The sequence below is a fragment of the Protopterus annectens genome, chromosome 8.part0, assembly GCF_019279795.1.
Source record: "Protopterus annectens isolate FY-2018-M chromosome 8.part0, PAN1.0, whole genome shotgun sequence".
Lineage (NCBI taxonomy): Eukaryota > Metazoa > Chordata > Ceratodontiformes > Protopteridae > Protopterus > Protopterus annectens.
In genome coordinates this window covers 1,832,891,287-1,832,913,363 of record NC_056741.1, presented here as the reverse complement: position 1 = coordinate 1,832,913,363, position 22,077 = coordinate 1,832,891,287, and the positions used below count along the sequence as shown (strand labels likewise).

Genomic DNA, 22,077 nt, shown 5'->3' with positions numbered 1-22,077 from the left:
AACCACCACATCCCAGCACAAACCATGAGACACATAGCTCACATAAACAGTGTGCCACTCAACCCAAGCCCAATACACTAGTCATAGGTAATTCAATGGTAAGGCACACTGATGTCCCACACACTAGGATGAATAAGGAGAAAGTTACTGTCAGCTGCCTGTCGGGTGCCAGGATCTGCCACATAACGCACGCACTTAGGTCACTCCACAACAGCTACAAATATGACACTGTCATTGTCCATGTTGATGTGAATGACCTGAGACGTACCTCACTAGACTACATGAAAAGAGACATAGAGGAGCTCTTGGATCTTGTAGCCCAGGCAGGTATAACCCTAGCTCTGAGTAGCATCCTAGCATCACCCAGAATGATACCACAGTACAAGCAGAAAATGATTTACTTCCAACAATTGGCTAAGTTTCTGGTGTCATTCTAAGGGGATCCAGTATCTGTCTGCCTAGGATGACATGATCGACAGACCTCGATGCTTCACCAGAGATGGCCTGCATCTGTCACCCCAGAGATTCCAGATACTGGCCAAGGCTCTTGCCACCCCTATAGTGCCTTTTTTAGGCAATGTCCTAAAGACAAAATTGCCACCATAACAGCTACAAGCAAATGAAATCTGAGGGTTATGATTGTCAATGCTAGAAGTCTAAATCTCAAAATGCACTCACTCAAAGCACTCCTTAAAATGGAGAACATTGACATCTGTGCAGTGACCAAGACCTGGTTCAAGGCTCCAGAGAGCACCCAGGCACTACCAGGCTATAATTCATGCCACATCTTTCGGCCCCTAAACCTGGATCAAAGTACTAAAGGTGGTGGTGTCTCCATATTCATGAAGGATATGCACACCTCCAGACTAGTAGCCCAACATAACACATCAGAGATACTTCAGGTACAACTAACATTTAGTAAAACTGCAATCCAGGTTGTAGCCTGCTATAGATCCCCCACCATGTCCTAAGACTCCCACTCCACATTCCTAAACACACTGAAAAATATTAGGGTACAACCCAATACCCTTATACTAGGAGACTTTAACTACCCCTCCATTAACTGGGAAACTTACTCATGTACCAACACACTTGCTCAACGTTTTCTGGAATTCATTAATTCCAACGCCCTGGACCAACTCGTTCTTAACCCCACCAGGAGTAGAAACACCCTTGGCCTGGTCATTACTAACATGGGTGACTGTTGCTCTACACCATTAATTAACTCCTCCCTGGTCATATCTGACCACAAGCTAATCACCATGGATATCCACATCTCACCCTCTCCCCCACAAAGGAAACCACTGTAAAAAAAATTCTCCAAAGCCAGTTTTGGACTTCTAAAAACAGATGTGGCTAACTTCATGACACCCATGCAAATGGAAAATAGGTGCATGACTGAATCATACACCAATGCACTGTATGAGCACATACACAAGTGCATGGAACGGGCCACACCAAACAGAACCAAGATGCTCTCCTTCAAAAAAAGGAAGCCAATCTGGTGGTCCCCCACCATAAACAAACTCTACAACAGAAGGAAAAAACTGTTGCAGAAAAGGGTGAAGTCCAAAGACTAGAAAAACTCCCTTGTCAGCCTCAGCAAAAAACTGAGATTCATCATCAAACCCTCTAAAATTAGCTACGAAAACAAAATTGCTGCAAATTCTAAAGACAACCACAAGGCATTCTATAGTTATGTCAAGAATCTACATGGCAATACTCGGATCTACACTGAGTTACAGTACAATGGCAGTACACATACAGAACCAACTGATATTGCCAACATATTGGCTGACAGGTTCAGTGCAAACTTTACCCCCCTTTCACCCCCTAAAGGCTCTATCACAATACCTGAGGAATGCCAAGTCCCTATTATTATGGCTACACAGGTAAAAAACGCACTGTCCAAAGCCAAAGAATACAGCTTCCATGGGACCTGATAATATTCCTGGCTGTGTTCTACATGAATTACAAAGTGAACTAGCACCACACCTGTACCCTGTTCAATCACAGCCTCATTTCATGCTTTGTTCCTAATGAATGGTGCACTGCTATGGTCATCCCACTCCACAAAAGGGGAGCAACTACAGACCCTGGGAACTACCACCCCATTAGCCTGATGAGTCTGATATGTAAGGCTATGGAGTGCATCATCATGGACATTATAAATAAGGACACAGGGAATCTCCAAACTCTGGACCCCACGTAGTTTGGGTTTGTGAAAAGTAGATCATGCCTGCTCAACCTAATAGACTTCTTCGAGTCTGTCACCAGAGCTGTGGATGAGGGCAAGGTAGTTCACACAGCCTACCTAGATCTTGCCAAGGCCTTCAACACCATCCATCACTCAGGAATCATAGATAGACTCACTAAACTAAGCATAAACCCTCATGTCATAAGATCGGTTGCCAACTGGCTCACTGATAGAACCCACACTGTGAAAGTAGCAGACTCCAAATCTGACTACCCACCAGTTACAAATGGTGTCCCACAGGGATCGGTCCTAGATCCTCTCCTGTTTGGCATCTACTTGTCTGAAGTTCAAGCCAACACAAAGGGACTCTGGCTGACCAAGTTCGCAGATGATTGCAAACTGGGAGCCATTATTGATTCTCCAACTGATGCAGACATTCTACAAAAAGGCCTCACTGACACTAATGACTGGTGCCAGAACTGTAGCCTTAAGCTCAATGCCAAAAAGTGCATTGTCATTCCCTTTGGGAAAAATTCGGTGCTCATGAACTACCACATAGGCGGTAGTCCACTAAATACTGAAGGTGTGATAAGAGACCTGGGGACACAGGTTGACAGCAACCTCTCCATTGATAACCACATTGCCACTGTAGTCAGAAAGTCCTTCTATGTGGCACATCTCATTACAAAAGGTTTCTCATCCAGGAAGAAAGAGGTCATAATCCCTCTGTACTCATCCCTCATTAGACCTATTATAGAATACAATGCCTCATTTGGTATGTACCTCACTAGACATCTACAACAACTGGAAAGGCCACAAAAATACCTCACTAAGAGGATCTTAGGCCTTAGACACATGCCCTATACGGACAGACTCAAAAAACTCCAGCTATACTCTGTCTCTTATCACCTACTTAGAGGCAATGACCTACAAAGCCATGTCTGACCCAGAGCTGCTAGATATGCTACACCTAAGGAAATCCCAATCCCTCCATGCCACACGCTCCAGGGACCTAAACCTCGTTACCACAATAAACAGAATATGCTGGAGGGACAGGTTCCTAACCCAGAGACTTCCCATACTCTGGAACAAACATCCCATTCATGTCAAGCAGAGCACTTCACTGGCCCTCTTTAAGAGAAATTTTGATGAGTGGATGGGCACTAGGAAGTTCACCCTGGGGATCACTTTGGTGGCCTTGCTTGACGGGGCAGTGGGAACTAACTTTGGGCAGCATGATGCCAGGGAATCTTCTTGGGCTAGGCTTATATAGCCTCCAGGGCCATTAACCTAGTACACACCTATGAACCTGTGAACCTATTAGTAGATCAAACACTGGAAAAGCTGGTGGGGGGTGGCAAGATAGTAGATCATCCATTAAGTGTGTGGGGTGCGGGGTGTGGAGATTGGTAATTCTGGTCAGTCAGTCATCTCCTATCAAGCAGAAGTTTGCATGGCACCCATCATTTGTGAATGAAGAAGTGCATGCACACAAAAACAATATAAATATATTTTTTATTAGGGGGCTACTTTTGTGATGTGGGTGAGCATAACAACTGAAATCAGTTGGTGTTAGGGCATCTTACTAGAACCCTGACAGATGCCTTTACAGTCAACTTTCACATCATATGACAGGTTTGGCTCTCACTCTCTGAGCAGCAGATGGGTCAGTAGATTGGAAGGCATCAGGACCCCCCCCCCCCAAAAAAAAATTATACTCGACATTTGAAGATTCTTTAGATTAGGGCTATTTAGCCAAGACTGAACAGTCACCAGAAACTTTCTCAATGAAATATAGCATATGCCTGCTGCAAAAGAACTGGAGCAGATGTGGGTTGAATGACCCTTCATCTAGAATGCAGGCATGTCTTCCTCAGAGAGGAGCCAGCCCAGGCTGGGATATGTACAGAGTTCTGGGATTCAGGCTGGTTTTCCCTTTGTTATGAATGCTATAATAGCAATCCATATGAAGAGCATCTAATATTTCACCCAGCAAAAGCCAAAAGCCCTTTAAAACAAAACACTCTTTTTCTTAAAAAATTGCACAAAGTTTTTCTCCCAAGGTTGCTACATGAAGGGACTGGTTCCGACACCACCATTGCAAGTTCTTAACTAGGATGGAAAAAAACATTGAAATCCCATAGTACAATGGTTTATGGACACTGTTGTAGTCACAGTTTCCCTCAGACAAACAGCTTCAGCCTTCCTTAGATAGCAAAAATGTCGTTAAGCCTCACCGCAAGCCATGATGGAAAAGCACATACACAGTACATAAACCTCAGAAGTGGCTGAATGCATTATTCTCTTACCAGGGATTTACAAACGTATTTTGCACGCATGCTATTTTCATTATCTCTTTATTCTGCTCTTCCCTAGGGAGTGTGGTCTTACCATTTAAGCAGCACTTAAAGAAAAACAGAAATGCATCTCACCGGCAATTGTAAGACTAGTTCTGGTCTATGTTCAGCTACCAAATGGACTAAACATCGAACAGCATCAATCGCTAATCAGCGAACGTTCATGTCTTCAAACCTGTGAGACAGGAAAAATAACTACTTGTCCAACACTGCCCCATCACACCTACGGCAGCAAGCGCATTGATCGCTAAATCATGTAGGGCACTAAAATTATTCCAAAGATCAGTTTCAGATAAAATGAGGCAGGGTTGAGGGACACTCATATGAAAGGGCCTTGCAGAAACACAGTGAACTGCAGTACTGAAATATTTAACGACCCCTATAAAATTGAGAGCATTAAAGATTTTTGCATAGAAATGCTTGCATAAATATTTTATGCACCCAAGGGGTTAAGAAAGATCTTTAGGAGATGTAAATGTAGAGTGATGGAGATATGACTCAAGTGGGTGAATGGAGCCAAATTTTCTGATTTTCTGGCAGTGTGACATTTAGCAAACTTTGTAAAGGGGTATTCAAACAATGGTGTTTGAACCATTTGGACCACAGGCAATAGTAAATGTTGGAATCTACTACTTATGACTATGTGAACAGCAGGGCCTTTCCAAAAAAAAAAAAAAACTCTCCCTTGGTGAATCTCGTTAAGATCGTTTATTTAAAAAAAAAAGGAAAAGCTGAATTTCTCCTCACCCTGGTCTATGCTGATTCTGTATCACGATAGAGGTAATGAATAAAGGACAGTAAACAACGAACAAAGCAGAATTTAATGAAAAAGCGGACTTCATTTATGCAATTCATTGCCAGAGGATAACTTCAAAACTATGCTCTCTTCTCTTATTTTCTTCTTTTGGGACAAGGACTATCTGTGTAGCAGGCATCTGTCAGCCCCCACCCCTCCAATGAAATTGAAGAGCAGTTCAAACACTTAAAATACATTGCTTGACTATGATAAATTGTATTTTATAACACTTTACAGTTATTAAACAGATATTTCTCTATCTGTTTTACAAGACTGATGTGACTTTTGGAAAATAAAATCACTTGCAAATAAAAAAGTACTGAGCCCTTACTGTGTTAAACTATGAGAATATGACAAGCAGAAATTACAGAAACAACTCACAGGGAAGTGGCCACATCAATATCTTACAAGCAAACACAAGACAAAACAGTCACATTTCAGGTCAGTCCACAGCTGCATTCTCCAGAAATCATTACACTTCTCTTTGCAGAAAGTATTATATCAGGTTAGCTTATTTGTTTTGCTTTCCAACAGAAAAAAACTAAAATCATCTCATCACATGCAAAAGACAAGGGCTTAAATCACATCAACACAAAAAAGTACTACAGATGCTACTCCTGTCTATGTGACAGCACTGTGGCATTTCAGTCGTTACTCTGCCCCCCCCCCCCCCCCATGGACTCTGCTCCCCATCCAGGGCCAGCGATAAGACTGAAGGACCTGCTGTAGTATCATATTACTGCTGGAAGGTTTGTTTTTTTTTTTTAACATTTATGCCCCATCCTTCCCTCCCATGTGCAGTCTCATAATGTCCATGGAACACTGGGACAGCTCTGTGGCAATATAGCCATTACTTCCACCTCCCATGGACTCTGCCCCCCCCCCCCAAGTGTTCTAGCCTCTTTTGCTCATCAACTAGGAGTGTACACAAACATGCATGCCTTCTTCCCCACAGGATGGGCACACCCTTCCTAACTGAATCTGGTCTGCCTGGGCCATAATTGAGGCTTTATCCCTCTATGCCATGGCACTGACCCATTTACCACAGAGCTGATAAATACATCACCATTTGTTTCCAGGAAGAACCGTTGAGTGCTACTTGTAGTATTAGACTTCAACTGGTCCAGTAGTGGCTATAATCAAGAATGTCTCCCCTCCCCCCAGCAAATCCATGGCCTCAGAACTGGTTACTGCTTAAGGTCTCCAAGATCTTAATCAAGTTAGGATACACTGAAGACTGTAATTTGTACCTTGGAAACTGCTAATTCTGTGTCCATTCACCTACCTAGAATGGTCTTCCAAATGACATTCAAAGTTCCTTATTACTTTCTGGGTTTGAAAAAATGATTTAGAACGCTTCTTCAATCTCAGAATCTGAAGCTAAATGATTCATTCCACATACCTTCTTCCTGCATTACTGTGCTTATTATTTAGTGTGGTTTGTTTATACTGCATTATTGCTGGAAGCATTGTCTAAAATGTATCATGCAGTCTGTCCCTTTGCTCACATTTTCAGACCTACTTTATTACCACTGTGGATCCTGGGTTCATTTTGCTGAAAGTAACAGCTTTGTTCCAGTGGGACTACTCAAACATCAAAAGTATATTTAAACCGCAAAAGTCTTAAAACAAAATAAGCATACTCATATGCAACTTTAATGTTTACAAAAATTCAGCAAATACGTAGTTTAACATGCTAACTACCAGAAGATGTAACCTCTGTGAAATCTTTGAGGATGTGGGGAGTTTCTACATGAACAAGTACTACACTACATTAATGTCCACTTAAAGAGCACAACATAATAGTGTTCATCCACATAGTACAGACAGAATGATTTTTTTTAAACAGGAGGTACATATCCTCTAGCAGGGTATCTTTTGCTTTCAAAGCCATAATTTCAGTTTTCTTATCTCTGAAGCTGCAAGCTAGTCAGTTTTACATGTCCTCTGAGGAAATCAAATTCTTTGAACTGCTGTTCTGCAATATATAACCAGATTTACTGAAGCTCATCGCTAAGCTGCCAGTCACACAGGCACACACACCCACCCACCTCTGTTCTACAACTCAGAGGCTCACTTAGGTATTTTAATCACAATCTCCTGAACTTGTCTTCCACATCAAAACACCCCCCCCCCCCAACAAAGCACATCCTTTTGAAGCAAAGCTACTTTGCAGTTTCCAAGGTAGAAATTATAGTCTTCAATGTGTCATTATCAAAAGACGTAGCAAGCAAAAATATAGAGTTTACTTTATAAAGCCTTTCCTCTGGACAGCCTGCCTTTATATATATAGAAGGGTTGTCTCATCTTTTTTAGTAACATTTTCTGCTACAGGTGTCTTGCTGTAGTGCATGAAACAAAGGAGCCTCGAGTAATAGCTTGTTCCAGCTGCTCATAATGCAGGTATTCTGTCAACTAAAGGCACTCAAGTTGCCACCACACTGCTAATGATAGGGCTGAAGTGCAATTCCTGCACAAGTCTTACTGCTTTCATTCCCTTTTTATCAGTATATATATTAATTCTACATGTCACTACAAGTCTGACTATAACTGTTCTTGACTCTACTGCACTACCCCCCCCCCCCCGCACAACGTTCTCTTTTCACTTTCCATTTTTTGTGTTTTATGCACTTTCTAAGATATCATAGAAGTTTATACCAATGCTTATATACTGAAACAAAAATCAAACAATTATATCTCAACGTCTGTATAGCTTTTAGCAGAGTGATATTACATTAATTGAACAAAATCTGCACAGCCAAGCATTGTAGCATGTCCTTCTGTCACTTTGAAATTCTGAGTGTTTCAGGTGTGCACAGAAGTACTTTAACTCCATGGTGCAAAAGGTTGAAGCCCCAAGTGAAACCAAGCAGACTAGGGTACAAACAGCAGCCCTGCCACTGGAGGAGAGAAGCAAAGCAGGAGAGAAATGAACTGGGCCAGGTCTGCACACCTTGCTCAAGAGGTGGGAGAGAGATGCACATAGGTTCATAGGTAGGTACTAGGCTATTGCCCTAGGGCCTATATAAGCCTAGCCAAAAAATGTACCCTGGTTTTCGCCACCCAAGAAAATTATTTTCCTGTGCCCTTGTCGAGCAGAGCCACAGAAGTGATTTTTCTTGAAGAGTGCTAATGAGGAGCTCTGTTTGACATAGATAGGTAGTCTGTTCCACAGTATGGGAAGTCTCTGGGACAGGAATCTATCCCTCCAGCATGTTCTGTTTATTGTGGTGACAAGGTTTAGGTCCCTAGAGCATGTAGCTCGGAGGGATTGGGATTTCTTTAAGTGGAGCATGTCCAACAGCTCTGGGTTTGACATAGCTTTGTATGTTAGGCAGAGATCGCCCCTGAGTAGGCGATATGCGATGGGGTAAAGCTGTAGTTTTTTGAGACGGTCTGCTAGGGCATCTGTTTGAGGCCAGTAATCCTCTTTGTGAGGTATTTCTGTGGTCTTTCCAGTTGTTGTAGAATGATCTGGATAAATGGGTATATTGCAGTTCTTCTGGTGGAGACAAGGAAAACTACCCCCTCACCTTACTTTGGGGAAGGGTGGTAGGGTTGCTTTCTTACAAAGTCCTTTACATGAGGGCTGAACAGTGTAGACAGCACATTGCACATCCCATTTCCTTGTGTAGCCAAGTGTGCACAGGTAATGTAGTCCCATAAAATTATAAATCTTGAACATCTTATTATGACTGTTTAATAATGCCCACACTTAGCTGACTCTTGCCAAGTGATGGGAACAAATGTGCCTATAGACCATAAGACTGTCAGTAGCAAGGCTGGGGGAGATGAATAGTAATAGAAAGGAAACTCCAGAAATATTCATGTTCAATAACTAAGATTAAATTAAGGAGGTGTCTGATAAGTGAAGGTTATAGGCTGACATAAATAAATGTCAGGGAAACCTAATGCAGGCCATTCTTGTGCAGACATTGGCGAAATAAATATTTTAAGTTGCTTGTTAGTGGAGGTCACACACAGCTCAAACATGAGCACTGAGGACTCCCTGAAGTTACACCAATTATGCCAGGTAGCTACCAGTTTCAAAGTTAGAGGAGAAGAAAAATAGGTGCATAGAATGACACCAAAGATAGGTTCTAGGTAGTGTCATGGGGCTATTTTTTTTTTAAGTTGGAATCCTGAAATAAGACCTTATGCCATGTAAGCACTCTAAAATCTAGTTAACTTTCTCAATAGTGTGTTTCACCACATGATATTTACAAACTCAGTAGACAGCGACACAGGATACAATCATGGTGAATTCCTCTATCTGCTAAAGTATTGCTTAACCAACAGCATTTTCTCTACCTTGAAGAGAACTCAAACTATATGGTGTAGGCCAGCCTACAGGTACCCACCAAGTCTTCAGATGTCTAATAAATTCAGAAACAGAAAACTGGCATTCCTACACTATATCCCTAATGAGAACCATTCTGCAATTTGACTGCTTGTAAAATTATTAATGATCTTGCCAAAATCCTTGAATCATTTCAAGATGTGGGTCTACAATTTTACTTGGTCCCCTTTTACTAGCAATATAGAGTCCATCCTCCCTGCTCGCACAGTGGACTCTTCCCCCAAGGACATTCATTCTATGGTATGAGAGTCGAGGAAGCCAGTAGTGAGAACTTGTGGGTGTGAGGGGGGATGATTTCCTTTTCTTTGGAAGCCCTACTATTCCTGAAACATACCCATAGAATCCAAGAGGCCTCCATGGAAATAGGCCTTGCAACTGATATCCATACAATGTTATGGTCAGACTCCCTTGTATGTGATCCCCAGTCCCCACCAGTGAGTCTACCACAGAAATATCCCCCTGCACATGCCCCCCCTCCCCAAGGAGACATGAGTAGGCAAGGTTTCCTCATTCTACTCCTCCAAACTAAACTGCCAGTCCTACTCTGGTCTCCTGTGGGGTATCCAGGCCCTTATCCCTCAATGCCAATGAAGTCTAATTTTATAAAGTGAATAACAGACCACTCTTATAGAAAGGGATCACAATCACCTCCTTCCACATAGAAGGGTCCCAACCTCTCACCCTCATGTGCTACATTTTTACAATGTTATGATTATTAATGGCAGGCCCCTTGCAGCACATTTGTTGAAAATGGGAGATTGACCAAAAGAACAGGCTAACTGTGCAGTCTACTTTTGCAAGCACTCCCTTGATTTTGCACTTATTTTAATTTCCAGAGCTGGAACATCTGGAGTGTATAATATATACTAGAGATCACCAGAAGAGGATTTTGGACTACAGGGTATGATAACCAACTATTTTCAGCATAATTTGTTTATAGGTTCTTACCAAGCTTGCATCCAAGAAAAGCATTGAGAAGCTCATCCGCATCATACAGTACCGGTGGGAGACTAACAAATGTCTGTCATTAAGCAAATTGTCTGACCCAAAAATTCCAGCTTGTGCACATACAAAAGAAGTGTTATACTTCATTTTTGGAAACTGTCATACAGTGGCAGACTGTTAGGTATGAAATTCGAAAAATTGCACAGAATGTGACTCCTACCATAAAACTTCTGCAAGGAAAATCCAGACAAATAATATAGTCCAGCAAAGTCAACAGGAAACATTAAGCTGAAAGAACACAAAGAAATGGACACAGTTCGTGTGTGTGTGTGTGTGTGTGTGTGTGTGTGTGTGTGTGTGTGTGTGTGTGTGTGTGTGTGTGTGTGTGTGTGTGTGTGTGTGTGTGTGTTTGGGGAAGATCTGGTTTGTCAAATAAAGTATTATCTACTGTACAATCAGAGAACTCTGTTCATGTTGCCACTCATCATGGTACACATTTCCTAAACATACTAAACATACACTGCAAAATCAGACTTTCCAGAGAACACACATAGTCAAAGGGAGAACATGAAATCTTTTTACTCAGCTAACTAGACAAATCTCCAAACAATGTCGACATCCTACAAGAGGGTCTTACACAAACAAATGATTGGTGCCAAAGTCATGGCCTTAAACTCAATGCAAAAATAAAGTATCATCATCCGTTTCCATAAGAGCGATGTTCCTGCTAACTACCACATCAGTAGCAACACCCTAAGTATGCAGTATGTGGTCAGAGTAAGAATGGCATTCTATATTGCTCATCTCATAAGTAAGGGCATTGTCTCCAGAAAAAAAAAAGAAGTTATAACCCTGTACTGTTCCCTCATCAGGCCAATAATTGAGTACAACGCCCCTTTTGGTATGTACCTTTCCAAGTACCTACAGCAACTGGAGAGACCACAAAGATTGTTCACAAGGAAAATTCAAGGTCTTCAGCATCTGCCCTATGTAGATCGTTGGAAATCACTGTCACTTTATTTTGTTTCATACATACCACTCAGAGGCAATTTCTGACACTGCTTTATTGGAAATGCTGTATATCCACAAGTCAAATGATACATCGGTTACTCACTCTACAGACCTGTAATTTAGGTTCTTGGCAAAACATACTTTGTTCAGAAGTATATAAATAAGTATGTGACCCACAGAATGGTGGCCTAGCAGAGACAGAAAGGGTATCACACTTTGTTTCAGTCACTCACTCTCCTTCCAGATTTCTAGTCTATGTGGAGCTTCTGGAAAGTTTTTTTTTTCCTCCCCAGTCGGACTTGGTAGGCAAGCAAGTAGTTTGCTCTTGTAAGCCAGAGCAAATCGGAGCAAGGTAGTGAGGGAAACAAAATGCACCTACGGCAGAAAGATCCAGAGCTACTTCTCTGACCAAAAAGACCCCAGGCACCTATGGCAAGGTATCCAGTCCATAACTGACTATAGACTCCTATCTTCACAATGTGATGACAACAAGGAATTCCTAAATAAGCTGAATGTCTACTTCAGCAGATTCGAGGAGGGGAACAGAACAGCAAAGAAAATGCTCATCGGCCATAATGAGAAGATGCTTACCTTCAACTCAGCTATGTCCAGAGGGCACTGCACAGAGTTAACTTGAGAAAAGCAGCTGGGCCTGACAACATCCTAGGACATGTGCACAGGGACTACCCAGTCCATATAACAAATGTCCTCACGGATATTTTCAGTAACTCTCTGAGTCAGCAAATAGTTCCGAACTGCTTCAAGGATACAACAATCATTCCATTACCAAAGAAGTCTCCACCATCTTGCCTAAATGACTACTGCCCTGTAGCCCTCACCTCCACAGTGATGAAGTATTTGAAAGGTTGGTCAAGGATGCCATAACATCTGGGCTGCCTGCTGATCTTGACCCTCTGCAGTTTGCTTACCGAGCAAACCGCTCTACGGCAGATGCCATCTCTTTAGCACTCCATCACTGGAACTCCTTGAAAATAAGAACACGTATGCAAGAGTACTATTCATTAACTTTAGCTCTGCTTTTAACGTGGTCATTCTTCTTCATCTGGTAATGAAGCTACTTCAACTATGTATCAACACTCCACTTTGTAACTGGATTCTTGACTTTCACACAGACAGACCTCAGAAAGTGTGCATAGGAAATAACTCCTCAGATAGCATCACTGTTAACACTGGAGTCTCACAAGGATGTGTACTAAGTCCCTTGCTGTTCACCCTGTTAACATGATTGTACATCCATTTACAATACAAATCACATCATCAAGTTTGCTGATGACACAACGGTGGTGGGCCTCATCAGTAATGATGATAAAACAGCGTATAGAGATGAGGTGGAACAACTGATTACCTGGTGTGGAAATAATAACTTAGCACTAAATATGAACAAGACAAAAGAGATAATTGTGGACTACAGAAAAAATCGCAAGCAACATTCTCCCCTCACCATCAATGGGGAAACAGTGGAAATAGTGAGAAGGACAACATTTCTGACAGTACACATCGATGAGGACTTGTCTTAGAACACAAAAACAAATGCCATAGTCAAGAAAGCGCACCAGAGATTGCACTTTTTAGGAATGCTGAGGAGAGTGAATCTCCCGTCAACAGTTCTCACTGCCTTCTACAGAGGCACTGTAGAAAGCATTCTGAAGAATAACCTCGTAGTATGGTATGGAAGCTGCTTTACCTGTCAGCACAAATCCCTCCTGAGAGAGGTGAAGACAGCCGAGATGATCATTAAGACCACCTTACCACCTATCCATGACTTGTACTTATCCAGATTTCTCAACAGGGCCAGAGGAATAATTAAAGACTGCACTCACCCTGCTTACAGACTGTTCCTGCATCTATCATCCTGAAAGCCCTTCCGAAGCATACGTTACAGAACTACGAGATTCTGGAACAGCTTCTTCCCTGATGTCATCAGGCTGCTGAACTCTAGTAAACACTACACTCCATGATGGCCACCTGGGTCAGTAGAAACTGTCTCAAACTATGCATTAACCTGGTTACCACTCTCATCTAATACTTGGTGCAATATTCACTATGATTGTAACTTATAGGCCATCTACGGAAGTAGTAATGCAGTAAAATATCTCTTCTTTCAGTGCAATACATGTTGTGAATTCATAAATTAATCATAGAGCAATACTCTTAAGGTCCATAGTGCAATACTCTAATGTTCACACTGCAATACTCAAGTGTCTCTTTCTGTGCAAGGATCAATGCAGTCTTAACCAAGTACCTGTGCAATACTAGTGTCATGCAAGTAAGTGTTCACTTCGAAAAGTGTTACAATGTGTTTCTAATAATGTGCAATATTAGTCTAACTGCATGTCTGTGATATAATAGCTAGGTCTGTGAAAATAGTCTATATGTTGTCTGCACATTGAGTCCGGAGACACGGAATTTCATTCAGTTTTTGCACTTGTGTGATTTCTGAATGGCAATAAAGTTTAGTTTGACTTTGACTTTTGACTTATAAGTAGGGACAACACAGAAAATGACAACTAGCAGGCTAGGGTCATGTCTTCCTCTCCAGTAGTCAGCTGTTGTCTGATAGAATGTCTTAAAGTATGGGCGACCAGAATGCCTAGGTTCTCCTTGTCTTTTCAGTATTTTATAGTCGTTATTTATGATCTCACAGCTTAGAGTTATTACATTTAAGACTAGAGACAGTTTCAAGTTAGCCCCTTGCCTTGAAGGTCAGATGTGAATTTATTTTATACTCATTTACTAGTTTATTAGGTGAATTAACTTCTCCAAGGATTGTTTTTGGCCATGACCGAACCAAAGGCTTGTAATTATATGATTTTGAAAGAACTCAAAAAGCATCATCTGAATGATGCCTGCAAAGCAAAGATAACACAGTAAGGTGATCAGAATTACTTCTGTACAGGATCTACAGTACTAGGTAGGATACCAGTCTAAAGGACACAATTAAAATCAGCCAGAAGTAAACTGCCATAAGAAATCTAGTGACCTTGTAGGCAGCTTTCAACTGGGCTAATGCTCCAGTCTGCATCAGAGCTAAATAAGACAGGATTTAAAGCAGAGGCCCAACAAAGGTAGTGACACAGACTACTCAACAATGGTCAACTATAGTCATAATTCTACACCAGACATCGAGGAGATTACATAACTGACCAAATCACTTACACAGACAGTGCTGTTGAGTAGAGTCTGTGCATCTGGGTCAGTGCTCTACCACAGCTAACAAATAGGAGGTCCTCCACAACCCCCTTCTGGAAATAAAAATACAAATTCTATTTTTATTAATCATTAGTTTAGCATCTTTGGAGGTTTATTAATCATTAGTTTAGCATCTTTGGAGGTTTGTTACATATAGAAAAAAAAGCATACTTTTGGGTAATGGTAAGGAAGAAATCTATATCAAAGAACAATTACAGAGATTGGAGGACACTAGGAAGATGGTAAGTGTAGTTTATCTCTATATTCCTTTCTGCCCTCTCTACTGCTGTCAGATTTATTTTTACTTCCTAAGTATCTCTCCTTTATATCCCCTTTTTGTGTCTTTCGGCTTTTCCCGGTTAGGGGTCGCCACAGCGGAACTCCAGTCCGCTAATGATTGGCAGTAGATTTTTCACGTGCTGGCTTGCCGGGCCTAACGCACAACCTTCAACGAAGGAATGCCCATTCATGCATGTCGACACACAGAAGACGCTCTAACTGAGAATCAAACGGGCAACGTCTAACTGTGAGGCGACAACACTTAAAATTCAACAAACCAATTTCTGACAGTCTACCAATTATACATTTCTATGCTCAATATTGTTACCTTGTTCTATCTATATATTTGTAAATCACTGTATATTGTATTTATTATTGAATATATCATCAGCTTGTTAATGTCTTTGTAATTTTCTCTAGAGAGCTTTTCTCTGCATGACTCTTCTAAAAAAAGGGTTTTATACCCAGTATGACTAAAAATATAAAATAAAATATGGAGAACAAATCTATGTGCACTCATTCTGTAGTCTTACTATTAGAACAGAGTGCCTGTCCTTATAAATGGCAGCTACAGCAGATTGATGTTGTTGTGGGTGTGTTTTCTATCTAGAAATCCCAACTATGACAGAATACAACATGTAGGAAAAAGGAACAAATGTGTGCTTTATAAAGTCAGGGTTTACATATAGCACTTTATCTCCCTTTACTGAATTGTTGACTAACACTTTGTATATCATCAGTCTGATCTTGGATCAAGTACACAAACCACATGTTTGTGTGTCTGGGGCAGGGGTGGGGGAGTACAGGATGTAGGGGAAACTAAACCAAATGTTACTATGATGAGAAGATAGTAATTTTTCATACCCCTCAACTTCTTTGTGCAAGAATTCTGTACAAAATAATGGGAGGGGCAGGGCACAAAGGCCTCAAATAAGGGACAACATATCTACTATCCTAAGGGTCTATATTATATCCTTGAATGCTTAAAAAAGCGAACGCTGACTGATCAAACTTATTTTCACGAAACTGCAAAACATCGAAGCAGCAGAAACTCAAATTTTTTCCAAGGGAAAGAATTTGGTTGTCCGTTTCTGTTGCTTCGGTATTTTCAGTGTTATGGTGGAAAGTTACCGGTCGGATTCAGGTAAGGTGTGGATGTGAGTGTTAGGGTGATTTAGGTGAGTTAGGGTTAGGGCTCGAGTTAGGTGTGTGTGCGATTGAGTGGACATGAGGGTTAGGGCGGATTTAAGTGAGTTAGGGTTAGGGAGTGGGTGAGGTGAGTGTGCGATAGTGACGGACATTAGGGTTAGGGTTTGGGTTAAGGTAAGTGGGTAGTTAGTGGTGTGTGCATAGTTTAGTGTAGGGTTTGGTATCAGATTTTAGGTGTATGTGTGTGGATTTCTGTTTGTTTGATGTGCTTGTGTTGTGTGTATGTGTTTTGGATCAGCGATTTTTTTCCCTGGGAAAAAAATCGCTGATCTGACAGTTCGAGATTGTAAGCTTTCACTTAAATTAGGTCGATCAATCAGTGTTCGCTTTTTTAAGCGTTCGATTATATAATATAGACCCTATCCTAACTTACTTTTAACAGTGAATAAAACAGATTTTGAATCAATATGTGTTTTCGGAACAATGGTATGAAGAGAAAGTCTGGCATACCAAACAAAAAGGTAAAACCCAGAATGTTCTACAAAATCAAAGATACTTGAGAGAGGCATGCAATGGGATTCAATAATGCCTACACTAATTGTACACTGTTCTGAGTGAACAGACAACACAGACATAACGCACACCTTCTTCCTCCTAATTTTAATTTTCCTACTGATATTCTTGCAGCTTTAAATATTTAAATATTGACAGGGATTCATAAAGGCTACCACCACAAAGTGTAGACTACATGTACACTTAGTGTAATCTTTCTGAGTGGCTAGAAAGCGCAAAAAAATGTGATAAGAATTTCACTGAATACATATCGTGTACACATAGTATAGGCTTTATTGAATCTGGCCGATGGAGTTTTTCTGTGGAAGCAATGCACAGAAATGTTTAATGTTGTGCAGTGCGATGCCTACACAAAAGGGCAGGATTTATTTAGACATTTAATAAGCATTTAATACATTTAATGCCATGGGTAACCCGAGTAATGTAGAAGGAATAAGTATACAGTAAGGAAATAACAGCCCTGGAATAACCATAGAGTATGAAGCAACAGATAATTCCAGTAGAGTTCACAATACAAAGCTGTAATCTCTTACAGGAACAAGATAATGTGGAGAAACAAAGGTTTCAGCAGAGGTGTAAGACAACTTAGAGTGAAAGGTGAAGAGAACAGACTTCAGATCGTGCCCCTCAACTGTTTCTAATTTTACCTCATAGTTTTTGCCTGCCCTTTTAACAGGTTTGATCTTCTGATAAATCACTGCAGATTACAGTCAGTCAGTCAGTCACTGTTAGGCATTAGAGTTTCAAACTTCTTATTGTTCAGAAAATGTCCCTGATTTGAGGCCTTTGTCTCCCCCCCTCCAATTATTTTTCTGGTCATAAAATCCCCCCCCCCCCCAGATGGAAGCACAGATGAGCCGAGCCCCAAGACACCCTCAGGATCCACAAGTGGCCCCAGAAAACAAAAATACCACAGAGCAAGTCTAGGGGGGGTGGAGAGTAGCTGATACACCCATCATGGACATTGGGTACTGAGGGCCAATAGTAATGAGGTCTAAGACACACACATATCTAACCATAATAAACACTATGTTAAATGATATGCTAGTATAGTTTAGCTGCTGTATTACTGACTTGTACAAGCCAGCAGCTACCATGAATGAAGCAGACCATAACAAGCAGAACAAAGTATATAAAGGCTGCCTGTCATACAGAGCTAATATATGCAAAACGCATAATACTTCTGAGCAATATTCACACAGAAGAGGAATGTTTATTAGATCATAGTGGGAGTGGCCAGAATTAAAGAATTAATTAGTTTAATCCTAATGCCATTCAGAAAGTGGAAAAATCTCTTAAAATGACCGATTATCTACTTCTGGGAGAGACCAAAGTCCTTACTGCATTTCTCATCGAACCAGCTGTAGGGTATACAAGCAATAAATGAAAGTATGCAGTCAGATTTTAGCAATGTAATTTGCATTTGGTTTGATGCTCTTAGGGCAGAAGGTAATGAGACCTGGTGGAGGACTCCGTGTAGAATTCTCTGAGTCCTGATGGAGGACTCAGTGTAGAATTCTCTGAGTCCTGGTGGAGGACTCCATGTAGAATTCTCTGAGTCCTGATGGAGGACTCTGTGTAGAATTCTCTGAGTCCTGATGGAGGACTCCGTGTAGAATTCTCACCATGGCACCACATTTTTCAATTTAGCGTCTGTATACCTTACAGATAAGTTTCAAATAAGTTGAACTAGGTGTTGGAAGTGCCTTCTAACCATCATTCATTCTTTTTTGGATGCTGTATTATTTCTGTTGCACATTTTATTTCTGAGACTGCCAGTATAGTTTATGTAAATGGTTTAGCATCAGAACCACATAAAAGTTGCCCAACCAAAAAAAAAAAGAAATAATGTCCATGTAAAGTATTTTTTTTTTAATTTCCAAGTAAAACAAGCAGTGCAAACATTTGAAAGTTGTCTTTGACAGTGATCCCATGGCATTAGAAAAGAAACTGGCTACAAGAACTGCCTACTAACAAGACTCTAACATTGTTCCAAATTAAGTTAGATAAATTAGACAGACCCTATTTTACTTTATTTATTTATGTTTGTTTATTGGGGTAGGGTACAGATAAATAACTACCAATTTCAAGCCCAGACCTGGTTGCTGTAATACAACAGAATGTAAAGTAGAAGAAAAAAAAAAGACAGACAGACAGTGAAGAAAATATTTTGTAAAGAATGAGTTAGAAGAGGGCAGTTTAGAAGACTTCTCTCTACATATATACATGTAATGGCTTACTGTAAGTAGTGGATAAAGATTGTCAAGGGTAAGTCTAAGACTAATAAGGGGAGAGAAGTTATACAGCCTGAGTTAAGGCATTTGCTTTGGTTCTCATTTTATAGGTATGCTTTAAATTGCAGTTTGAATTTAGTCTAGGTAGGGATATCCTCTAAGCTAAGGGGTAACTCCTATTGTAGATGTGGGGGCTAGAACAGAGAAATGGTTATTGGTGCATGATAGTTTTGTTCTGGGTGTTTGAAGGGTTGTCTTGAGAGGGAATGGTTTCTGAGGTAAACGGAATAAATTTAGTAGCAAGGGGTGACACAGTGTCTTGGTGCAGAAGGTCAAATATCAAAGAGCCATGTAGGTGGTTAACTCTTTGTTTCACTGATAGCCAGTTAGACTTTTGAGTAGAAAGGTAGTGGTGTTCACTTTAAGGGGAGCTGGCTAGGAAGCAGCATATTTTGTTGGACATTGATTGCAGTGTTGAGGTGTTTTTCTTTGGTGCCGTAGCTGTGAAGGGTAGACCATACTTAATCTGAGTAAACAGTATACCTTTGTCTATGGTGGCCCTAGCTGGAAAAAAATGTAAAATGCTTCTTATACCAGTACACAGAGAGTTATAGTAAATCAAATTCACTCAGATGAAAGGGTAGTAACAAGAGGATTCCTATAAGTGTCAGTACTGGAGATGATCGTTTTTAAAGCTTATATAAATCACAGTACAATGTCTGCAAATAATAAAAAAGGAGGCCTTGAAACAATGAAATATTTAAGAAGGCATGAGTCATTTAAAACAAAGAGTTTGAAAAATAACCAAATAATAAATCTCTGTGTAGTAGAAAACCAGGAAGGGGAGTTCAAAACTTGGCTATGGGGCAGAATCAGCCCACACCAAAAAGGAAGGGGATCTGGGGATGCTTGTATCAGATGACATAAATGTAAGCAAACAGTTTAACAGTGCTGTAAGTAAGGCTGAAGAATGCTCTCTTTCTCTCTTTCGGCTTTTCCCGGTTAGGGGTCGCCACAGCGGATCACCTTGTCTGCTCATGATTGGCAGTGGAGTTTTACAGTGTCAGGTTGCCAGCCCCACACCAAACCTTCCACAGAAGGCACACACATGCACGCACTCATGCCTAGGGCCAATTTTAGCATGTCCAATCCACTTGCAGCATGTCTTTGGGGATGTGGGAGGAAACCGGTGCACCCGGAGGAAACCCACACAACCGCAGGGAGGACATGCAGACTCCGCACAGAAGACACCCCAGCCGAGGATAGAACCGGAGAGCCTCTTGCTGTGAGGTGACAACGCTAACCACTGCACCATCACGGCCATCCTAAGGCTGAAGAATGCTGGAAGGCACAAAAAGAAACATTACCAGTAGAAAACAAGAAGTTATCATTCTTCGTTACAAACAGCTAGCAATACCCCATTTACCCCATTTAGAGCACTAACTGCAGTTCTGTATGATTTATCAGTGCAATGGTATTGATGAAGTTAGAGACAAAGCTGTATCTACAGTGGGGTAAAGGGAGATGCAATCAGCACTGTAGCTGAGTTGCCGGGAAGAGGAAAGGTATCAAAATTGACCATGGTTTGTATCAGAAGATAAGTAAAGATAGACTTAAATAAGTTAACATGTAGCATGTAGAAGAAACAATACAGAAGGAAGACTTACAAGTACTCCAGGAGAGTACCATGCAGTCCAGAGGAGTAACATCTTCCAAAAAAATGTAAGAAAACAACAGACCAGATTCTGAGGATACAGGTTAAACAGCTCTGAGGAAAAGCTTTCCTGAGGACGTATTAGTGTCTTAAACAGAGACTAAATCAAGAGTGTATGGGGTGGGTATAATGCCATCTTTTGGAGGACAAGTTCACAAATTCATTTAATTTCAGTCTGATAGACCAAGGGCACAAATCCACAACACATTTCTATTTTTATCCCTTTGGAGATCTTCACTCCACCCCACCCCCATACACAAAGGTGGTGACTATTTGTATGAGCCTTCTAATACAGCAGAGACATTGCCAAATGTATTCATCAGTCTGAATGAGAAACTTCAGAGAACTACTGACGTCAACAGTAATATGTTATCATTTAATGAGTGTGAATATGACAGCATACGTTTCTTCAATGGAATAGTAAAATACACTGCATGTATATTTGCCGATTTTATAATGCCAAAAATAAGCATTCTCCTGTATGTACTAATTTATTTACTACACAATTTTAAAGCATAGAGAATACATTTGTGAGCATTCACAATTCAGGGATTTTTTTTTTGACACCTTAGAGGTTAGAACTGAGAATGCAGGCCATTTGTCAGGAGTGAATCCTATGAAGTGTCCCACTTTGTGAGGGACAGTCCCTCTTTGGGCAGTTGTGTCCTGCAAAAAAATTGTAAAAATGGCAAATGTCCTGAGATTTTAGGGCAAAATTATTTCCAATATTTTATGTAATAGTTGCATAAAACAATTATTCTGTATATGAAGCACCTAAATGTTATAAGAAACAGAATAAACAACTAAAATGCTACAAGAATAAGCTTTTATTTAGGCAAAAAAGTGAAGTTTTGTCCTTTGTACTGGCCGTGGGTATGTTTTGGGCTGCAAAATCTGATGTTTGTACCACAATTGTCCTACTTTGGGAATTTGAAAAGGTGGCAACCCTAGGAGTGATATAAATAGAATGTACTACATTTGGCATTTGTGATGCCATATTCTGAAAACAGACTGTGGAATGAATCCTTGGAGATAATGAAACGACTGTAACTCATTTATTGTTTCCTGACTTAACTTAGATGTGTGCACACAGAACAGTGTTTCATTAGAAAGATGTGCACATGTCAGGATAGGTTCTTATCATCTACTTTACGATCAATGTACCAATTTATAAGAGGCGTTTTTGTGAAAAAAATTGTGTATAAAGGCTAGAAATTGTTTTCTTATTGAGGTCCAGTTTTGCTGTTTATTG

General features: G+C 40.7%; 1 protein-coding gene across 3 annotated transcripts in view; it reads left to right on the top strand.

Annotated features, from left to right (window-relative positions):
* Positions 1-22,077, top strand: part of LOC122809662 (RNA-binding Raly-like protein) — a 904,169-nt gene that overhangs the window by 317,731 nt on the left and 564,361 nt on the right. The window lies entirely within an intron of this gene.